This window comes from Oreochromis niloticus, linkage group LG11, assembly GCF_001858045.2.
Source record: "Oreochromis niloticus isolate F11D_XX linkage group LG11, O_niloticus_UMD_NMBU, whole genome shotgun sequence".
NCBI classification, from domain to species: domain Eukaryota; kingdom Metazoa; phylum Chordata; class Actinopteri; order Cichliformes; family Cichlidae; genus Oreochromis; species Oreochromis niloticus.
Genome location: NC_031976.2, coordinates 3,715,515 through 3,734,784, shown reverse-complemented (window position 1 = coordinate 3,734,784; position 19,270 = coordinate 3,715,515). Strand labels below are relative to the sequence as shown.

The following is a 19,270-nucleotide window of genomic DNA, read 5'->3' as shown; positions in this document are numbered from 1 at the left end:
TCCTTACACTCCAAAGGCATAATTTGTTCAGACAGGCCAGACAACAGGAGTTGACATTAAATACATCTTGTTAGATACATCTATATACATTCTTACCTGGGACTGGAATTTCAGAGTAGGCCAGCAATCCAGGATCTGACCTACTGGTAGGTCATCACTGATGATCTCTTTGCATTGCAAGGCCAAAGTTGTGTGCATCAGCTTTGTAATCAGGACATGATTCTTTTCACTTTTCTCGACTTCATCTACAATCTGTAGACTTAGCTGGTCAAGGTGAACAGCATCTTCACCCCTGAAAATTTACTTCTGCCCTGGCATGGACATAACAGTAAAAACACAGAAGACAAGACAGACTACACAGAGAACAGAAAAGACACATAACCAAGGAGACACAGATGAAACATAACTAGCCGAGAACTCAACTAAACCTTAACTAATAATAACAACAATACAAGAACTTCACCTCATTTCAATATAACATAAGAAAGCAAAAATACAAAATAAACTCAAAATGCTGGGTCACAGACCCAGCCCCTGACAGAAGAAAAAACTAAGTCTTTCACTAATGAACACTGGGCATCAGAATAAAACAAAACGAAAAAATAACTGTTTGGTAAATATATTATTGATGGATTCACCCTTAAGTTAACCTAAAATAGATCAGGCACAACAATTTTACAGTTCAGAAGCTTATACATTTCAACTTAGTATACATAACTATTTGCAATGTAAACCAAGTTCTACCACCTAATATGTAACGATTAATCACTGCTAATGTATGTCCTGTGCCTACAATTTTGCTGCCCCAGTTTTAATATGTACAACTCCAGAGAACTAAACGTAAGTGTCAAGTTCCACCAGTTAGCAAATGGGTTAGCCAAAGTCAATATCCATGTATGCGCTAAGTGTGAAGCAGCGCAGCAGTGCATATTGATTCAACAAGTTAACCACAAGGCAGTTTATAATCTGCAAATCCAGAAACGCCTTCTAAAGACTTCTTTCAAAATAGTAAGAGATTAGAAAAGTATGAGCAGTGCCTCTGCTGGGACTAATAATGTGTTATGCCAGTGGTTCCCAAACTTTTTTTGCCAGGCCCCCCTTTCTTACAAGGAAAATTTTCGCGCGCCCCCCCACGCAAACAGCAAACACATCCTCCAAACACACACACCCATATTTTGTTTACAAACTCTATTGCGGTTTATTTCACACCTCAAACATTTAGTAAACAATTAAGCAAATACAAGTAAACGGCAATAAATTACAGGTAGTAATAAAATATCCCAGATAGCAAGACGACATTGAATCTATGTTGATTTTTCATCCGAACCGTCGTATATGGTCAGGGTTGAAATGCCAATGTTGTAACAACATTGAAATACTGTGGTAAACCGACGGTCTTACTATAGGGACGTTGTAACAATGTTGATTTACCGTTGTTTTTTTGTCATTGATATTTGATCTATTTGTAGTCGACCAGGTGACAACAACAACGTCGAGAAAATGTCTATTTATAGTTGACGATCATTCGGCTCCGGTCACCATCAAACACCATCGATTTGTAGTTGAGCATTAAATTGCATTGCAACTGATCGGGTATAAAGTACCAGAGAAAGTAGATTTATTGTTCACTTGTTATCAGTGACTTGGTCTAGTTCACCAGCTTTAAAAAATCGTGTCTACGTGCAATTTATGTATAGTTGACCGGGAAATTAAAGCAGCGATCACTTGGACTATATTCCGCAGCACCCCTCTCACATTGGTACATCCCCCCAGGTATTCATTGTCTTCTACAGTAGAGCGGGACATTTGATTTACTCTCAGCGGAATTGACCGGAGAAGGCATCAGTTCATGCACTGCACTGGCCCGCACCACGATTAGTATAAGGTAAGAATGAATGAATTTTTTTTCTACTCGTTATTTCCATGTTTGCATTTGAATAACATTAAAAAACTCGTTAATGTTGTACATTAACAAGTTTTTTACTGTTATTTACGTTGCTCCCACAGAATGTGGGAGCCCGAAATTATGTCTACTTCTTACAATCCGGCAACAAATAAATTGCACTGCGAACAAAGTATATCAACAAAGAAAACATTTTCGTTTCATAATTTCTTCGTTATATTCCCTTACAAAGCTAGCTTTAACGCTTCGAGGTTTCCTTTGTTCTTGCTGTCGCCTCGGCGCTTGACCCAGACTTTCGCTCTGTAGTTGCTTAGTACTACAAAAAATTCTAAATCTGTGATATATGATTGATAAACGTAATGGTAACTGTATAAATGTGTTCAAGGACTTTGTTACTTTTAATGATTGGAGAGCACCCGCTTCAATTCACACTCAATTCAAACTTTACGTTGCACGCTCACGTAACTTTACGTTGCACGTTCACGTAACTTTACGTTGCACGCTCACCTACCAATTGCGTTTGCACCTTTCGTCCACACGTAAATAGCGTTTTTGGTCACTGAAAATGGAGATTTCTAAAAACGCCTGCCAGGGTGGATATTTTCGAAAACTCCGTTTTTGCATTTATGTGTGGACGAGAAAAACGGAGAAAACGCAGCGTCAAAGGTCTGCGCCAATTTTGACGTCACACTGCGCCACGTTTTTTTGTTTTTTTTTAACCTGTCCCGTTTGGTTCTTTTGCCATCAGAATTATTGTCTAAAGGCGAAGAAAGATGCCCAACGGATTTACTTTACCCAATGGACCATCCCAGCCTTGCCGTAATGGTCCATCTGATTCACCTTTTATTGTTTATTTTATTTTCACTTGCTGAATACGGGACAATACTGCGCCACGTTTTTGTCTCGGTGCCATGAATTCCTACAATGGCAGACTTAGACAAAATACTGTTAATTTTAGTATATTCAGTGTTTAAATGCTTACATATACACACACAGTAACTGTCCCTTCACACATAGGACTAAGTGAACACTGTGACACGTCTGACCTTCAGTCCGAAGCTGAAACTCAGACCAGTCATAAAAGAAAGCACAAGTAAAACTTTTTTTATTCTCAAACATATCTTTGATTGTTAAGAATTTATAATCTTGTCTTTTGTTCATATCTGTGATGCTTGAATACTGCAATATAACCACATAATATAGTCCAAAAAGTGTAAGTTTGTAAACTTTTTAAAAATGCAAAGCCGTGTACACTTGTGCACTTCAAAAATTCCTTGTATACTGCACCTTCTTGCACATCTCTGTTTCCTGTGTGTGTTGTTATAAATCAAACTGTAACTTTAGGAAAAAATATGCCAAAAGAACATTTGTAATTACTTATGAACTTTTTCTACTTATTTCTTTAGCCCAAATCCCCTGTACACATATAGTGACTCAGAGGATGAGCAGCCCACAAAAAAACGGTTTCCCCAGGCACCTCGACTGAAAATACCAGGTAATAAAATAATGTCTAGTGTCTGTGTACATATCTGTGTGTGACACATGGAAACTTTTTGGACAAGTTGTCTGTATTCTTAAATACTTTAAAAAATTTATCTTTTTCTAAACAGCCCTCACCACTCCGCAGTCTTCCCCCCAGCCCACTGACAGCAGGCATCATAATGCCCCTCCCAGCTTCCGGCACCTTTCGCCACTCCGGCAGAACACTCCAAACGACACAGCTTTGCAATCTCCCCAGCATGCAGAGTCTGATGTTGAGGCCTTCCCTATAGATGGTATGCTTTTAAAGTTGTTTTAAAGCTAAATCACAGTGTCATTGTGCACTTATCTTCAAAACACCAGTTTATACTCCTGAATGTCATCTTGTTGTGATTTGTTTTTCTGTAGATTCCAGAGACTCTGTGAGGCCACTATTACAAGGCAAGTTCGAACATCTTGGAATTTCAGATTTTACATGGTATAAATGGTAAATGGCCTATATTTGTACAGCGCTTTAACTAGTCCCTAAGGACCCCAAAGCGCTTTACACATTCAGTCATCCACCCATTCACACACACATTCACGCACTGGTGATGGCAAGCTACATATACAAATATCATATATATGTGACAGGCAAAAACTAGCAAACACTTTTAGCAGTTAAAACAACTAATACTTGAATGCAGAATGTTACACCATCACTTATGGATATATTAGTTTTTCGCCTCTCACTGCTTAAGCCATTAATCTTTCTGGAATTGTTCTTTGAAACAGATGCGACCTCACAAAAGATGTTAATTATGCTGTCAGACCTGACGAGATCTCTTAACGAACTCCGTGAGGAGGTCAGAGCCATCCGCAATACCAGCTCCAATGAATCGGTAGATGCTGGGGTACTCCCTTTGGATTTGCCCTTGCACAACATTGAGGAGCTAAACAATACAGAGGCAGCTCTTCAATCGCAAGAGGCAAATAAGGCAATGGTAAGTATATAAAGCTTATGTACACTTTGTAACTATAAAGTGTAATAGCTGTCAGATGTGATTTAAATGCATAACAACGGCATACACACAAGCACTTGCATACACATTTAAGACATGAGACACGCTAATTCCATCTCTTAAAATGTGTCTATAGGTGAGACGCTTTGCCTTGATTGGAGGGACCACACTGGAGGTGCAAGTCCGCCGTGTAATGGCTTATGCCATCACAAACGAGCTGGCCTTGGTACTAAACTGGGCAGGGAAAAAAACAAAGGACCAGACGAAGCAAAAAAGGGCATTTAAAGATACTGCGCTGTGCAGATGCATATTTGGTAAGTTTTACCGTTTATTGTAGTTTTATGAGCCTAAAGTGAACAATAAAGGGATCAATTGATCTGCTGGGTGTGTTTCACATGTCCTATGTCCGTTTTTTGCTATATTACTTTGTCTTTTTTAATAACAAGACTTTCATGTCTGGTTAATCTGGAGATGGAGTCTTTGGTCTTTGGCTTGTTTAGTCCTTGGGTTGTAGTTTGTACAGCCCGAGGACCCCATGTTTATTTTGTTTTAAAGGATGCACGGCACACCATGCTAAGACTTATCACTTTTTCCGCTCATAGCTCTTTGGGAATCAAATGCGGCAGTTTGCAGATTTACGCCTGGTGACTTTCATGTTTATCAGCCTAGGAGTTTACATACTTTCTCCCTGCTGAAGACAGATAACAAGAGCTTATTCATGTGCTCTAATTCACTTTTTTTGTTTGTGTGTGTGTGTATTTTTGTCCTAGATGGCCTGACGCAGCAGTTAGGGGCAAACTCTATGTCAGAGTTTGTCTTTGCACAGGCAGTGCAGAAATGGCTCCGATACGCCCCAGACCGTTTGGGTGGCGCAGGACGCACATCATCCGTCCCCATCCCGGAGTAAAAACTACAAAGTTATGTTAAAATATAAATGTAAATAGAAAACTGTGTTTTAATAAAGTATTTAGCAAACGAAACATGTCTATTGACCTTTTTTTGTTTAGTTTTTTTTTTTCCCTGTTACATCACATGCAATGCTTTCTTATTTTAGGATATTAATATTGACATGTTACATTGTGAGACATTTGATTTTTATAAAGGGTGTCCAGTTTGAGGAATAAGTGCAATTATGTGTTTAGGTGGTTTAAGTATTGATGGAAACATGCAGTAGTTTAGTATTGGTTAAAATAACTATAAAGAAAGTAGATTACCAGTCATGATTTAACTGTTGTTTTAATAAAAAACAACTGTGCGAAAGAGGTGGAAAATCAACACCATAGCTCAACAGTGTTTCAATATCAGAATCTGACATTGTTTCAATGTCAACAGTATTCGAAAATATAACGTCGAATCAATGTCAGGTTTCAACATTGATTCAACATCAAAAAACGTTAAAAATGGGTGCAAGAGTGACGTTGGGTCAACGTCACACTTCAACGTTGCTTCAATGACGTCGCCTGATATTGACTCAACATTGTTTCAATGTTTCCTTGCTATCTGGGATACTACTAACTCGTTTACGCTGCGTCCACACCTACACGGGTATTTTTGAAAACTCAGCTGTTTCTATGCGTTTGGGCCTTTCGTCAACACGTAAACGGCGTTGCGATTCACCGAAAACGGAGATTATTTAAAACTCCTTTTTTGCGTTTATGTGTGGACGAGGATTACAGAGTTCATCACGCAACGTCAAAGGTATGTGCCTCTTTTCACATCACGCTGTGCGCCACGTTATTGTTTACATGAGATGAATTGCAGAATGGCAGATAGAGACAAAATACTGTTACTGTTAATCTGACTATCTTCAGGTTTTACAGGCTTACAATATACACACGTTATTTTCCCTCCATTTAGAAAGGCAGAGGCGTCATGGTGTAATTATTTTACGTGTAGTTGTTTTTTTTTCCTGTGTAATAATATTCAACATTGCTGTCAATACATTTTTCAAAAATGTCTCTCTGTGCAAAATGGGTTTAAACACATAAACAGCTGTGGGATACTGTTTGTCCGTGATTTGGAGAGCCCAGCGCCTGCTCCTGACGCAGGGAAACTAATTTTGCAGGGGAGACCTACCTCGGCACTTGTGCAGGTGAAGCCAAAGGGAAGATATGCTTCACCATATTTTCCTGTCTTTGGCTTGGAAGGAAGTTGGTTTGGAAACATATTTGGCGATGCTTCATCTCCTGCTTTGCGTTTATGTGGGAGCCCCGTCAAAAACCTGTCCACAGTCCAAGCGCTCTTTTTTTTTTTCTTTTCATACCGCGCCCCCCTGCAATGGGGGCCCCACACTTTGGGAACCTCTGTGTTATGCTAAATGTGAGCTTATTAGCATAATTCATGCAAAACACTTTGGGGCCAAGGCGACATGGATAAAACGACTCATGCATGTAATTCTTAAATGCCTGCTACAGTTGTACATTTATGACGATAAAAAACCATATTAAAACAGAGAACTATAGCTTCAGAAAAAATAAAACGTACCACAAAAGCGCTCCTGAAGATGCTGCAAAGGCGGTAAATGCAGCTAGCCAAGTGCAGAGCGTTAGCTGTTCCAGTTCAAAAGTCCGTAACATACCACAGCACGTCCTCCTTTATTCAGCGTCAAAGGCAATGCCGCCAAATAAACCCTTCACAAATGTTTTTATTTCTGTTTGGATATTGACGTTTCACAAGTTTCTTTCAGAGTAATGAGCAGGCATTCGCACTCGAAGCGAGGAATCCAAGATGGTTGCCAGCACTTCATAAAGAAACAGGTGGCGCACGTACGTACGTACGTAGGCACGTAAGTGACGTCAGTGTTAAAACTCAAATTATTTGAGGGCAATGTCAGAAACTAATCAATATATTCAAGTACTGATAATTTGAAAAAACAAACTTGTTCAAACTACTCAAAAAAATAAAGGTGTATGAACTTATAACAGTTTTTTAAGTAGTTGGAACACATTTCATTTATCAAACTATTACTATTCGGTCTTACAGTGTAGTATTGCACAGTCAGAGATATCAAGTTATTCTTAATGCTGCAGACTTGCAATGTATAAGTTGTCCTAACAGTCATCTTAAGTAGGCTTTACTTAGTTTTTTTGAGGCAACGAGTTTCCATAATTTTTTTGAGTTCTGGGAACTAACAAGGCTGTACAGTGTACTCAAAATGAGTAAGTTGCCCAAACTTGGTCATCTTACGTAAACTTGATCCAATTTTTTTGAGTTCTGGGAACAAATGAGCTTGTACAGAGTACTCAAAATAAACAAGTTGTCCTAATTTAGTCATTTTTAGCTAAGCTTTACTCAATTTTTTTGAGGCAACGAGTTTCCATAATTTTTTTGAGTTCTGGAAACTAATTAGATTTTACAGTGTATATTAATATTGGAGCCAACATGCCTCTTTGTGCATCCTTGCTCATCTTGTTGTTCATCTGATATTTGCTCATCTTGTGACTCCTGTTGGTTATAAAACAGCAGTTCTAATGTTCCATAATGTTGCTCTGCTGTCTGCAACTCAGATTCATATACCTTTCTGTTGCCCTATAAGTTAGGGTCCCCGTCAGCTGTTTGAGGCTCCCCTAGTTGTTGTTCACCCACCTATTGTGGACATTCCCTTTTTAACCCTTTGTGAAACATTAAAGGTAAAAACCTGAGTATCAATCTACATATTTATAAATATCTCTTACTTTAAAAAAAAAGGCTAGAGTAACCTGTAACAGACCCTTGGGACCTACTCTCTGGGCCACTAAATTTAAACCCAGTCATATTCCAAGAGCACTGATCTACATGGGAACTGACGGGATGGGTCTGCCGCCAAGTCCTCTCCAGATTTACTGCCAAGAAGAACTGTTATAAATTTCTAATTCTTAATTGCTAACTGTAGCTCTGAGCTCATGAAATATCTTTGTGTTTTTAAAATGTTGTCTTAAGAGTCATGTTTTAGTGTATATTTTTAACTACATAGAATTATAATGACTAACGCATACAGAGCTCTTAGGGCTCTCCTTGAGTTGAAACTGGCAGCTGCCGAAAAACCTTTCTGCGTGAGTGTCTCTGCCTGTGTGCTTTCTCTCAAGGTACTTCAGCTTTCTCAAGCTTTCTAAAGCCATGCATGTTAATGCAGGATAACTGGTGTTTCCAAATTGGCTTTAAATCTGTGAATAATGGTCCTTTTGTGTTTTCCCTGTGTTGGACTGTCCAACTGTTTATGGTTTTTCTTGCCTTCCGATGGATATCCTGACTTAACTAATAAAGAGTGAGTAAATTAGGGGTGGTTGTGGTAGAGCAGATCAGCTACTGATTGGAAGGTTGGTGGTTCGGTCCTTGGCTTCCCCGGTCTGCATGCCAAATATCCTTGGGCAAGATATTAACCCCAAGTTGCTTTCCGATGCATTCATCGGATTGTGAATGTTGGTTAGTTTTCACTTGTGTGCTTGGGTGAATGAGGCATGTTATATACAGTGCTTTGAGTACTCCGGGAGAGTGGAAAAGCGCTATATAAGAATCAGTCCATTTAATTACCCATATTTTTTTGACGTTGAAGTTTTCATTCCTTAAAGGTCATACATTGACTAAAGTACTAGGTGTTATTAAGTATTTGATGCATACCAATATTTCTGGGCCCCCTCTTTCCATTTAATGAGGGGATGAGCTTCAAAATGAAAGCCCAGCAAATAGCAGAAAAGTTTGCCAAGGTAAGCATGAAGCAGCATATAAAAGCACCTATACAGTGGTGTGAAAAAGTGTTTGCCACCTTCCTGATTTCCTATTTTTTGTATGTTCTTCACACTTAAATGTTTCAGTTCGTCAAATATTTTAATTTGTTGGACAAAGATAACACAAGTAAACACAATAATAAACACCTTCATTTAGAAACTGCATTTTAAGGGGGGAAAAATTAAAATCTACATGGCCCTGTGTGAAAAAGTGATTGCCTCCTAAACCTAATAACTGGTTGGGCCACCTTTAGCAGCAACAATTGCAATCAAATGTTTGCAATACTTTTGATAAACATGCTTTTGATTTTTGTTTGATTCCTTTTTTGCCTGAAAATGCAGTTCAACACTGTAATAAGTTTCTGGTGTACAGAGAGGGGAAAAACAACAAACACTGATTGCCATTTCAAGCATAAATATGATTATATATATTTTGTTGCCATGTTGCATCGCACAACACGCAGTGGAATCTGACTTTCAGTATGTTCCTGTATATATCACTTTTACAGCTTTAAATCTCTTTTCTGTTTACTAAAAGCACACAGAACAGTGAGCTGTCAGGAGTCTTTGTGGAGCTGTTAGAGATGCTGTGCTCTCTGTCACTTTCTACAAGCTGCCTCATTCAGTGTTCTTCAGCCCTCTCTCAAAAAGAGCCTGTGTGAGTCTTGTAATGCTCTCTGATTAATTGGATAGGCTCTTTCAGCTCTTCGTTCTGGGAGCTCAGTAATGGAAATGTCATTTTTAAGTGGGTCTTTATTATTGGAAATAAAGTGGCTGGTACAACTATAAAGTGGCTTCTCATACATTTCTGCTTTCCATAGATTGGGATTGGAGCATATTTGTTGTAGTCCTGTAGTTGATGGAACCTACATTTCCGTGACAAAGAGTGGACACAGACACTTTTGCATTACTTAATAACAATGTCAAAGCATCCTGACAGGGGTGAAAGACTGTGCCAGAAGATTTGTTAATAGAGGAAATTACTGAATAATGACAATGATGTAGGCTTTAGTGTTCCAGCTCAAGTATTATTACTTCCTGAAATACACATCATGCCTACCTTGTTAATAGAAATTTTTATTAAATCTAACAAAATTTAGGTCAGGTTATTAAAAGGGAGTTGTTATGGTCATTTTTACTGGACTCTGCAAGAATAACTTTGGATAATTTACAGTTTAATCCTTTATCATTTAACTGGTACAAGCTCCCAGTTTATTCTCTGTCTGAAACAAGCCCTTTTATTCCCTTTCCCCCTTAGACTAACTGTCTTCTCATATTCTAGTCTTTGTATACACAAAGTTTAAACAGCGGGTGGGTGAGGTTTCAGTGCTCACAGCTAAAGCTGTGTGAATACATGACCTTCCCCTCTCACTGAAATCATAACTATACAATAGGTAAAATAGATAAATAACTTTCTGAAATTGAGTGTTTTTAGCTCATGGGGATTTCTTGCACATTGGTATCTTGTTATTTGCTTTTATTTTCAAATAAAATGCTGGGGGATCAAAACTTACAGAATATGCAAATTCACATCTCCTTCGCTTCACAAATTTTCCAAAGAATGCAAGACCTCTCTTTCTGTCCAACAACCAGTACTTTCTGCATAGAATAACAAACTAAGTGGCTTATAGTGCGTGGCACTGAAGGGAGGGAACCAAAGTCTTGTCTCTGAAACAGGCCAAGTTATTTAACACACACAAAACTCATTCACACAAATAGAGGACAAAGACAAAAAGAAAATGGTGAGTCAGCACAGGAGGACTGAAGCAACATGACAGTATCACCCCATTCTGGTGACCTACCAGGCTCATCAGAGTGCCTGTGGTGAAAATACTTGCCCATCACTTTATTTAGGATGGCAGGCCATGGCACACAAAATTGGAGGGGGATAACATATCTTTTGTCTAATTAATTGACTATTTTCTTGAAACATTAATTTCTCACCATGCTTATTGGAAACACATCTATGGCCAGATGGAATTTGAGTTGGCCAAAGATGTGTTTGGCCACATCATATTTCAGTGTGTCTTTGTGAGCTGGATGGATATCCTTATGTACTATGTACTGTAATAGCCTCGCTTTTATAGACATTTGAGTTCATGTTGAACAATTGATTGATTTTAGCAACCACTGCAATGTTTTTTATTCTTACCTTCATGTATGGAGTATACTTCAGTTTGTGGTGTGTTTTCAGGCGGTGAAATAAGTTAATTGTGTTCTTTGCAGTGCAGACACATCTGTACAGCATTTCTTCTTGGTTAACCTAACTTGCACTTGATCTGAAGAATTTCCAAACAGCAGATCTCACTTTGAAGAACAACCTGGTAGCCTTCTGCTGAGCTAGACATTTAAATGTTGTTGTATATCTGTGTTATAATGTAGTGTTACTCATCCAGAGTAACAATGGACAAGTCACAGTAATGTAGTCTTACTCTGGATGAGTAGCACAGCAAAGAGTCCGCATTGACAGTATTTCTAAGAAGGGTTTGTTATTAATAAATTAACTGACGTTGAGCCCAACCTGTCACGGTTCTGGGTCATTTTGACCCAGCATTTTCAGTTTCTTATGTGTTTGGTATTCTTCTGTATTATGATTTATGTTCAGATTCTTTAGTTATCCTGTTTTGATTATTATTATAAATCTATGTTTCAGTTTATTCTGGTTTAGGGTTTAGCTCTTAAGTTTTGTTTTCGTGCCCTCATGTTTAGTTTAGGTTTAGTTCTGTGCTTAGTCTTCTCTGCCCGTGAGTTCCCTCTGTGTAAAGTCCGTGTTTCTTAGTCTGTGTCTTTGTGAATTGTTTCCTGTTTTATTTTGAAGGGTTATGTCTGATGTCAGTGTTTCTAGCTTCACTCCCCCTGTCTCGTTAGGTCTCATTCCTCCCAGCTGTGTTCCCCTTCTGTCTCTAATTCCTTGATGACTTCCTCAGTGTATTTAAGCCCCGTGTTTCTTTGTGTCAGTGTTGTGTCGTACCCTCAGATTGTGCCTATTTGTTTCCATTCTCAGCGTTCATTATTCAGTTCATGTTTTGTTTATCACCAGCAATAAAGCTGTGGTTTTCAGTTGCAATTCAGTCTCCATGAGTCCTGCATTTGGATCCTCACCTCCGCCTGCCCACACACAGAGCCCTGATAGATTGACGCGACCAGCATGGATCCAGCAGACTCACGTTTTGCCTCAGAGAGGGAGTATCTTGCGCAGCTGTGGGATTATTGCCGGCGCATAATTCACACTGCGGATCACTACAAGAGGCTTCCAGAGGTAGTGTTTTTTGATAACTTCACCGTCACTTTTTTGGACATTAAAAGATTAAAACAAATAATAACAGCTCTGAGAGCCAGATTTCGCTTTGAACTGTTTGGCATGAGTGGTCCGGGCAAAGAAAATTCAGATGCCCTCCTGGAAGCTCTTGCCGCTTGGTATTCTCAGCATCAGCGGCCTTTCCCGTCGATGTTTATAGCCAAATCACTTGATCCTCCCTTAAGGAAGAAACAGCGCCCTCGCCATCATCACCCCACCACACCTCCACTCTCTCTTGCGGCACTGGTCGAGGAGGCTGCTATTGGACCAGCAGCACAGAACGCCGCAGTGAGTAAGATAGACTCTGCCATCAGAACAAATTCACTCACTAAGATCAGGAAAGTTCAGAGGAGTTCTTCTATGTTGACTGCCATTTTTAAGACTGTTTTTGCTGCCAAGCTGCCTCTCTCTGAGAAGAAATCTGGTGTTACCTCTCTGCTTGATTTTGAAACTGAGAAGACTAAGATCTGTTCCGCTATGTTCAAGACTGTTAGCTCTGCCACAGTTAGCTTTGAACCTATGAGCTTAGAATCTGTTGAGCCTGTGTCTGTTAATTGAAACAACTCTGATTTCTGAGTCAGTGGACTCAGAAGTATTCAACTCTGAATCAGGGAGCTCAGAGTCTGGGAGTTTTGAGTTAGACGACACAAGGTTAGTGCACCTTTCGGCCCAGTCAGGCTACATAGAGACGGAGATTCTCCCCAGGGCTTGTCCAGAGGCTGAGTTTGTCAGTTGCCACCTCTGGACCCTTGGAGAAAGTAGAGCCTGCTAGGTTTCTGCCGTCAGTCCAGCCTGTAGTTCAGTCCTGTGCTCAGTGAGCCGCCCAGCCGCCATGTGCTCAGTCTTCAGTTCTGTCAGCCAGATTTTTGTGCTGTCGACCTCCGGGTTGATCCCCTGAACTTTTTGTGGACTCATGTTAGATCTAGTTTGGTTTTCTGTTGGTCTGTTTTCTTGTGTTTCTGGACGTATGCTACTTGTCTTTTGTTTTGTTTAATTTGCACGTTGATGACAGCTTATGCCACGGTGCTTCTGAATTTCTTCGTCTTTTAGGCTCTTTTAACTTTACCCAACATGTGACTGGGCCAACACACAGCCATCACTGGGTCTGGATATTGGTCCAGTTTGTCGTGAGGACATTTATTAGTGATCATAAATCTTTTATTTGATCTCTCCTTTATTTGTGTTACACTTCCCTCGGTTCATGTGAAGCATTCACGATTAATTACTGACTCTGCAGTGGAACAATATGTGGAATTGTTTGATAATAACTTACTTGAAACCGATGATATAGAACGGCATGTGGCCTCCTTTAATTCGCAATGTCAAAAAATTCTAGATAAAGTGGCTCCTCTTAAAATCAGGAAAGGCAGCACTATTAAATCCCTGACCTGGTTCACAGAAGCTCTTCGCAGCTTTAGGCGAATTTGCCATAAAACTGAGCGCCTGTGGAAAGTCACAAAACTTGAGGTTCATAAGCTCCACATAAAAGAACTATTATCTACCTTCAACAACATGGTGAAAGATGCGAGAGACACTTATTTCTCGAAAATACTTGCAGTAAAAAAAAAAAGAAATCCTAAAGTTCTGTTCGACACAGTAAATAACATAGTCTCCCCCCTAACTCCGTGTACACCTGTCTTTTCAGATAAGGACTGCAATGACTTTCTAAGATTTTTCCAAGACAAAATCAGTGACCTAAGAGGAAACTTAGCTCCCTCAGATAGTCCCTTCAACCATGGTCTTCCACAGCCTGTAATTATGGAATCCTTTCACCCAGTTTCTTTAGAAGATCTAAAGAAATTCAAGATGGCACCGGTGTGTGTGGCTTGCCGTCTGTCACTGCCAGTGTTGTTTGTTTGTTTTGATTTTAATGACTATTGTAATAAATGCCAACTCTCTCTTGCTGTATGATCGCCTAACCCTACTGGATCTCCGACCTTCTGCCAAAGGCTGGGCAAAGTGGAACCAAGCTGGACATAAAACTCTGCCCCCGCTAATATCGGAGATCCCGGCTCACCTGTGCCGTGTTCCAGATCCACCACTCCGGCATAAGTGCCGTCGCCGGGCTGGCTTCCTGGTGAAGCTGAAAGCTTATTTAAGGTATAAACAAGGAGCGGTGCTAAACTTCTGTTTCTCTCGGCAATCGTTGGATCCTGTCTGTGCCTGGCTGGTACTGGCCTGTCATTGGCCTGGATGGGATGTTCCAGTCCCGAAAACCCTGCTCTCCTCGTCCCCGCCGGCGTGGTGTGAATCTGCGGAACCTGCGGCCTCTGTGTCGGGCTTCTAAGATGGCTAGCGACGGGGATCCGCCGCTTACCGCCAGGGTTGGCCTGGTAAATGCTAGGTCCCTAGCGAACAAAACATTTATCCTGAAGGATTTTTTTCACATCCCGAGGACTGGATTTTCTCTGTGTGTGCGAGACGTGGCTGAGCGCCGGTGAGTGCAGCATCTTCTAAGATCTTCTACCTGGCGATTGCTGCTATTTTAATTCCCCGCGTATGTTGGGCCGAGGAGGAGGAATAGCTACGATCTTTAAAAGTCATTTCAAATGTAAGCAGCTATCAATCCCGTCGTTCACCAGCTTTGAACTGTCTGTGTTTTAGTTGGGCTGCTCTCACACAGTGTTGTGTGCGGTGGTTTATCGGCCTCCAAAATACAATAAGGACTTTGAGTGATTTTGCTGACTTCTTGGCTGAATTCATGCCAAAATATGATCGTGTTCTTATTGTTGGTGATTTTAATATTCACGTGTGTTGTCCAGATATGCCCATGGCGAAGGGCTTTTTAAACCTTATTGATTCGTTTAATCTGATGCAATGTGTGACAGGTCCCACACATGAACGTGGACACACACTTGATCTTGTTTTATCTCATGGTTTTTCTGTTTTTAACATAGAGATTTGTGATGCTGTGTTTTCTGACCACAGTCCTGTGATGTTTGAAGTTCCTCTTGCCTGTGCCTCAGTTAAACCTCGCGCTGCTGCTCAGCGCTGTCGTGTTTTTAACTCCTCCACTGCTGAACACTTTTCAACAGTCTTTGACCAGATCTGTCAGATCCTGGATTTTTTTATGCAGCCAGACTTAGGATCTGAGCTCATGGTTTTATTCCACCTGTCGGACTGCTTTGGACACTGTCGCTCGGTTAAAAACCAGACTGCCTAAAGCTAAATCTAAGCCCTGGCTGAACGACATGACCCGAGCTGTCAGACGTGACTGCCGTTGAGCTGAGCGCAAGTGGAAAAAGGACAAACTACAAGTGTGTCATTCCAGATGCTGAAGGACTGTTGGCGTCAATATCAAAGAACTGTAAAAGATGCCAAAAGAAAACACTTATCTGACATTATTTTGTCAAACTGTCACAACCCGCATGTTTTATTTAAAACTGTTAACTCTGTTCTTAGTGCACCATATACTGACAGTATCGAGCCCTCATCAGAAGCCTGTGAAAACTTTTTACACTTTTTTTTATTGAGAAGGTCTCCTCCACAAGGGCTCAAATCTCTCCTTGTGCTCATGACCTCTCAGTCTCTGCTTCCTGCTCTGCTGTCTTTGACAGGTTTGAGCCTGTGACTCTGTCCTTTTTAAAGGAGACTGTTTGTCATCTTAAGCCTGCAGGGTCTCCAAATGATGCTGTCCCTCCTCAACTTTTAAAAGAGGTGTTACCTACAGTTGGGCCTTTGGTTCTTGAGCTGGTAAACCATAGTCTGATGTCAGGTGTTGTCCCTAAAGATTTTAAACATGCAGTAGTCAAACCCCTGATTTAAAAAACCTGCTCTTAATCCTACAGTTCTTGCAAAATTACAGGCCTATCTCCAAACTACCTTTTCTCTCCAAAATTCTTGAAAAGGTAGTTTACAGCCAAATAATGGCCTTCCTGGAAAAGCAAAATGTGTTAGAGATTTTCCAACCTGGTTTTAAACCCTTTCACAGCACTGAATCAGCCCTTTTAAACGTTTTTAATGACATATTTTTAGCGACTGATGCTGGGGACTGTGTTGTTCTTGTGCTTTTAGATTTGACAGCTGCGTTTGATACCGTGGATTATGCCATTTTATTCTCTCGTTTGGAGCACTGGGTGGGCATTAGGGGAACAGCACTGGAGTGGTTCAGGTCTTACTTGGCGGGGCGAACTTTCTGTGTCAGTCTTGGTGACTATGTGTCGTCCTCCGCTCCCCTCTTGTGTGGTGTCCCACAGGGCTCAGTTCTAGGCCCCCTCCTCTTCTCTTTATATCTGCTTCCTCTTGGTTCTGTACTGAGAAAGCACGGCATTGCTTTCCACTTTTATGCTGATGACTGTCAGATCTGTCCCTTTAAAGAAAAAAAGGCAGATACCTTACACAGCCATTACTTCAGTGTCTCGATGACATTAAGGCTTGGATGTCTGTTAACTTCTTAAAATTCAATGATAAAAAGACAGAGGTGATGGTTTTTGGTAGCCCCACTGAGACCCCCAATGTGTATGTAGATTCCCTGGCCCAGTATGTTAAGCCAACTGTCACAAACCTGGGGGTCAAAGTGGACTGTGATCTGAAGTTTAATAATCAAATTAAGGCAGTGGTAAAATCTAGCTTCTTTCACCTCAGGCAGCTGGCAAAAATAAAGTCAATTCTTTCACGGCAGCACTTTGAGACAGTGATCCACGCCTTTGTTAGCACTCGGCTGGATTACTGTAATGCACTTTATATTGGGGTCAGCGCATCATATATTACCCAACTACAGAGGGTGCAAAATGCCGCAGCCCGTCTTTTAACTGGCACTCGAAAGTTTGAGCACATTTCCCCTATTTTTAGCTTCACTTCACTGGCTGCCCATTTCTTTTAGGATTCAATTTAAAATTCTTTTATTTGCTTTTAAAGCTCTCCATGGCCTAGCCCCATCTTATCTCTCTGAGCTGCTACAGCCTTATACACCCACCCGCTCTCTCAGGTCAGCTGATCAGCTGCTCCTGAATGTACCCAGGACTGGGCGTAAACTTAGAGGAGATCGTGCTTTTGCTGTAGCAGCTCCAAAACTGTGGAACGAGCTTCCTTTAGAGATTAGACAGGCCAGTTCTTTACCTGTTTTTAAGTCACTCTTGAAAACCCACCTCTTTACCCTGGCCTTTGACACCACGTGAGATGTTGGTTTTTATTTTTATTTTAGTTGTTTTTAGGTGATTCGATGCTGTTTTATCTTGTTTTTGTTTTAATATAGGGCTGTTTTAATTTTATGTATTATGTGTTTTATTTATTTTTGCTGTTTTCTGTTACTCTATTATTTTAACTTGTGGTCTGTACAGCACTTTGTTCCTGTGCTGGGTATTTTAAAGTGTGTTACGACTGGGATTGTAATCATATGCAAATTTGAGTGTGCAGGTGCTCCTCCGTGGTTGGTGCATCCAGGGTGGATGGCTCGCACCGATTGGCTGACGACCGGGAGGCAGCGGATAAGAAGAGACCACCAGGGACTGCCATTCATTCATCCTCGGCCCAACCCAACCGGCAGACCGTTCACTGTGTCACTGTTACTATGTTGGTTAATGTAAGAGCATGTAGGGGTGGACCGCCTTTTTGTTTGATCAGTTTTCTCCTGTTTCTGTTAGGCAGGGAGGAAAGTGATTGTCGTTTGGTTTAGTTCTTTTGAGTAGGTAAGTTGTGTTTCTTCCTGAGATAGGCTATCTTTTGTTTGTTGTTTTGGCCTTGGGTTCACCCTGAAGTTATGATATGCTCCCTTCCTTTGTTTAACTGCACTCATTGTAAATAAATCACTGTCACAAAATATTAAGTGTGTGACGTGCTGCTTGGGGTTGGACGGGGATGGATCACCCTTTATGTTGTGGTCTGGCCGCGCCTAGACGGGCCATAACAAGTGCTTTATAAATAAAATTGGATTGGATTGGATCTATCAGAAATACTGACCCAAATGAAACCCTCTGTCATGGCTGTGTGAAGGCAGGCAGGAATGGCAGACTCACGGAGGCAGACGTAAACTCAAAACACTCAGTTTTATTGCTGGATAGCAACAGAACAGAAAACTAACTAAATTGAGAATACAAAAACAAACCAAACAGGCAGGCAGGCTAGCAAGCAGAACACACAGTGAAAGTAAGAGTATGACGCGGCGCAAAGGAAGACGCAGACATTAAATACAAGAGGGGCGTTTCTCAATATGCGTACTTGTGCGTACTTGCGTTCTCGTGTACTCGTGATACGTCATCAGTCGGAGACCAAGTACTGTTCCAATTCGAAGTACGCATCAAGCCGAGAACGCGAAAAAGTCCCGGATGTGTTCTCGCTCCGCCCGTTTTATCGCGCATGCATCGGTGTGGACTTGGTACAGCTAAATATCCCAGAATGCATTTTGTCAAACTCAACAGCGGACTCCCGGCACATCGTTTTCACCCCCCCCGCGGTCTTCTCACTACTCAGGTTAAAGAAACCCCAGCAGCTGTCTATAGTATTGAGTGTCCACAAAAATAGAAATAAAAGCGTTCTAACATCTCACCTGCTTGTTTTTATTAAGGTATGTACACGTATGTACATGTACACTATTTTTATTAATAGAGGTTTCACTACTGAGGTACGCGAGTCCGTGCTCGCGTTCTCAGCGGGTACGTACTCACCGAGAACGCGAGTACGTACTCGCGTACTTCAGAATTGAGAAACGGCCGAGGTGAACAGAACTAAGGGGAAACAGCTGGGAGACACGGCTGATGCTGATTACACTGATGAGACAGGGAGAGCACAAACAGAACACACTGACATATAACACAGACCTTCAAAATAAAACAGGAAATGCACAGACTGGAATCAGAGACGCGCTACAGACAGAGAACAGAGGGAAACAGAACAAAAAACCGAACCGAACCTAACAAATAGCAAATCTTAAAAGACATAACCAGAATAA

At 40.9% G+C, this 19,270-nt stretch overlaps 1 protein-coding gene and 1 long non-coding RNA gene across 3 annotated transcripts in view; one reads left to right on the top strand and one right to left on the bottom strand.

Annotated features, from left to right (window-relative positions):
- LOC109204193 (uncharacterized) overlaps positions 1-19,270 on the bottom strand; it is a 242,564-nt gene that overhangs the window by 95,138 nt on the left and 128,156 nt on the right. The gene's annotated exons all lie outside the window — the stretch shown is intronic.
- On the top strand, positions 11,830-18,142 carry LOC112848199 (uncharacterized). The gene is made up of 2 exons (XR_003222175.1): positions 11,830-12,345; positions 17,740-18,142. It is a non-coding gene; the product is annotated as an uncharacterized LOC112848199 (long non-coding RNA).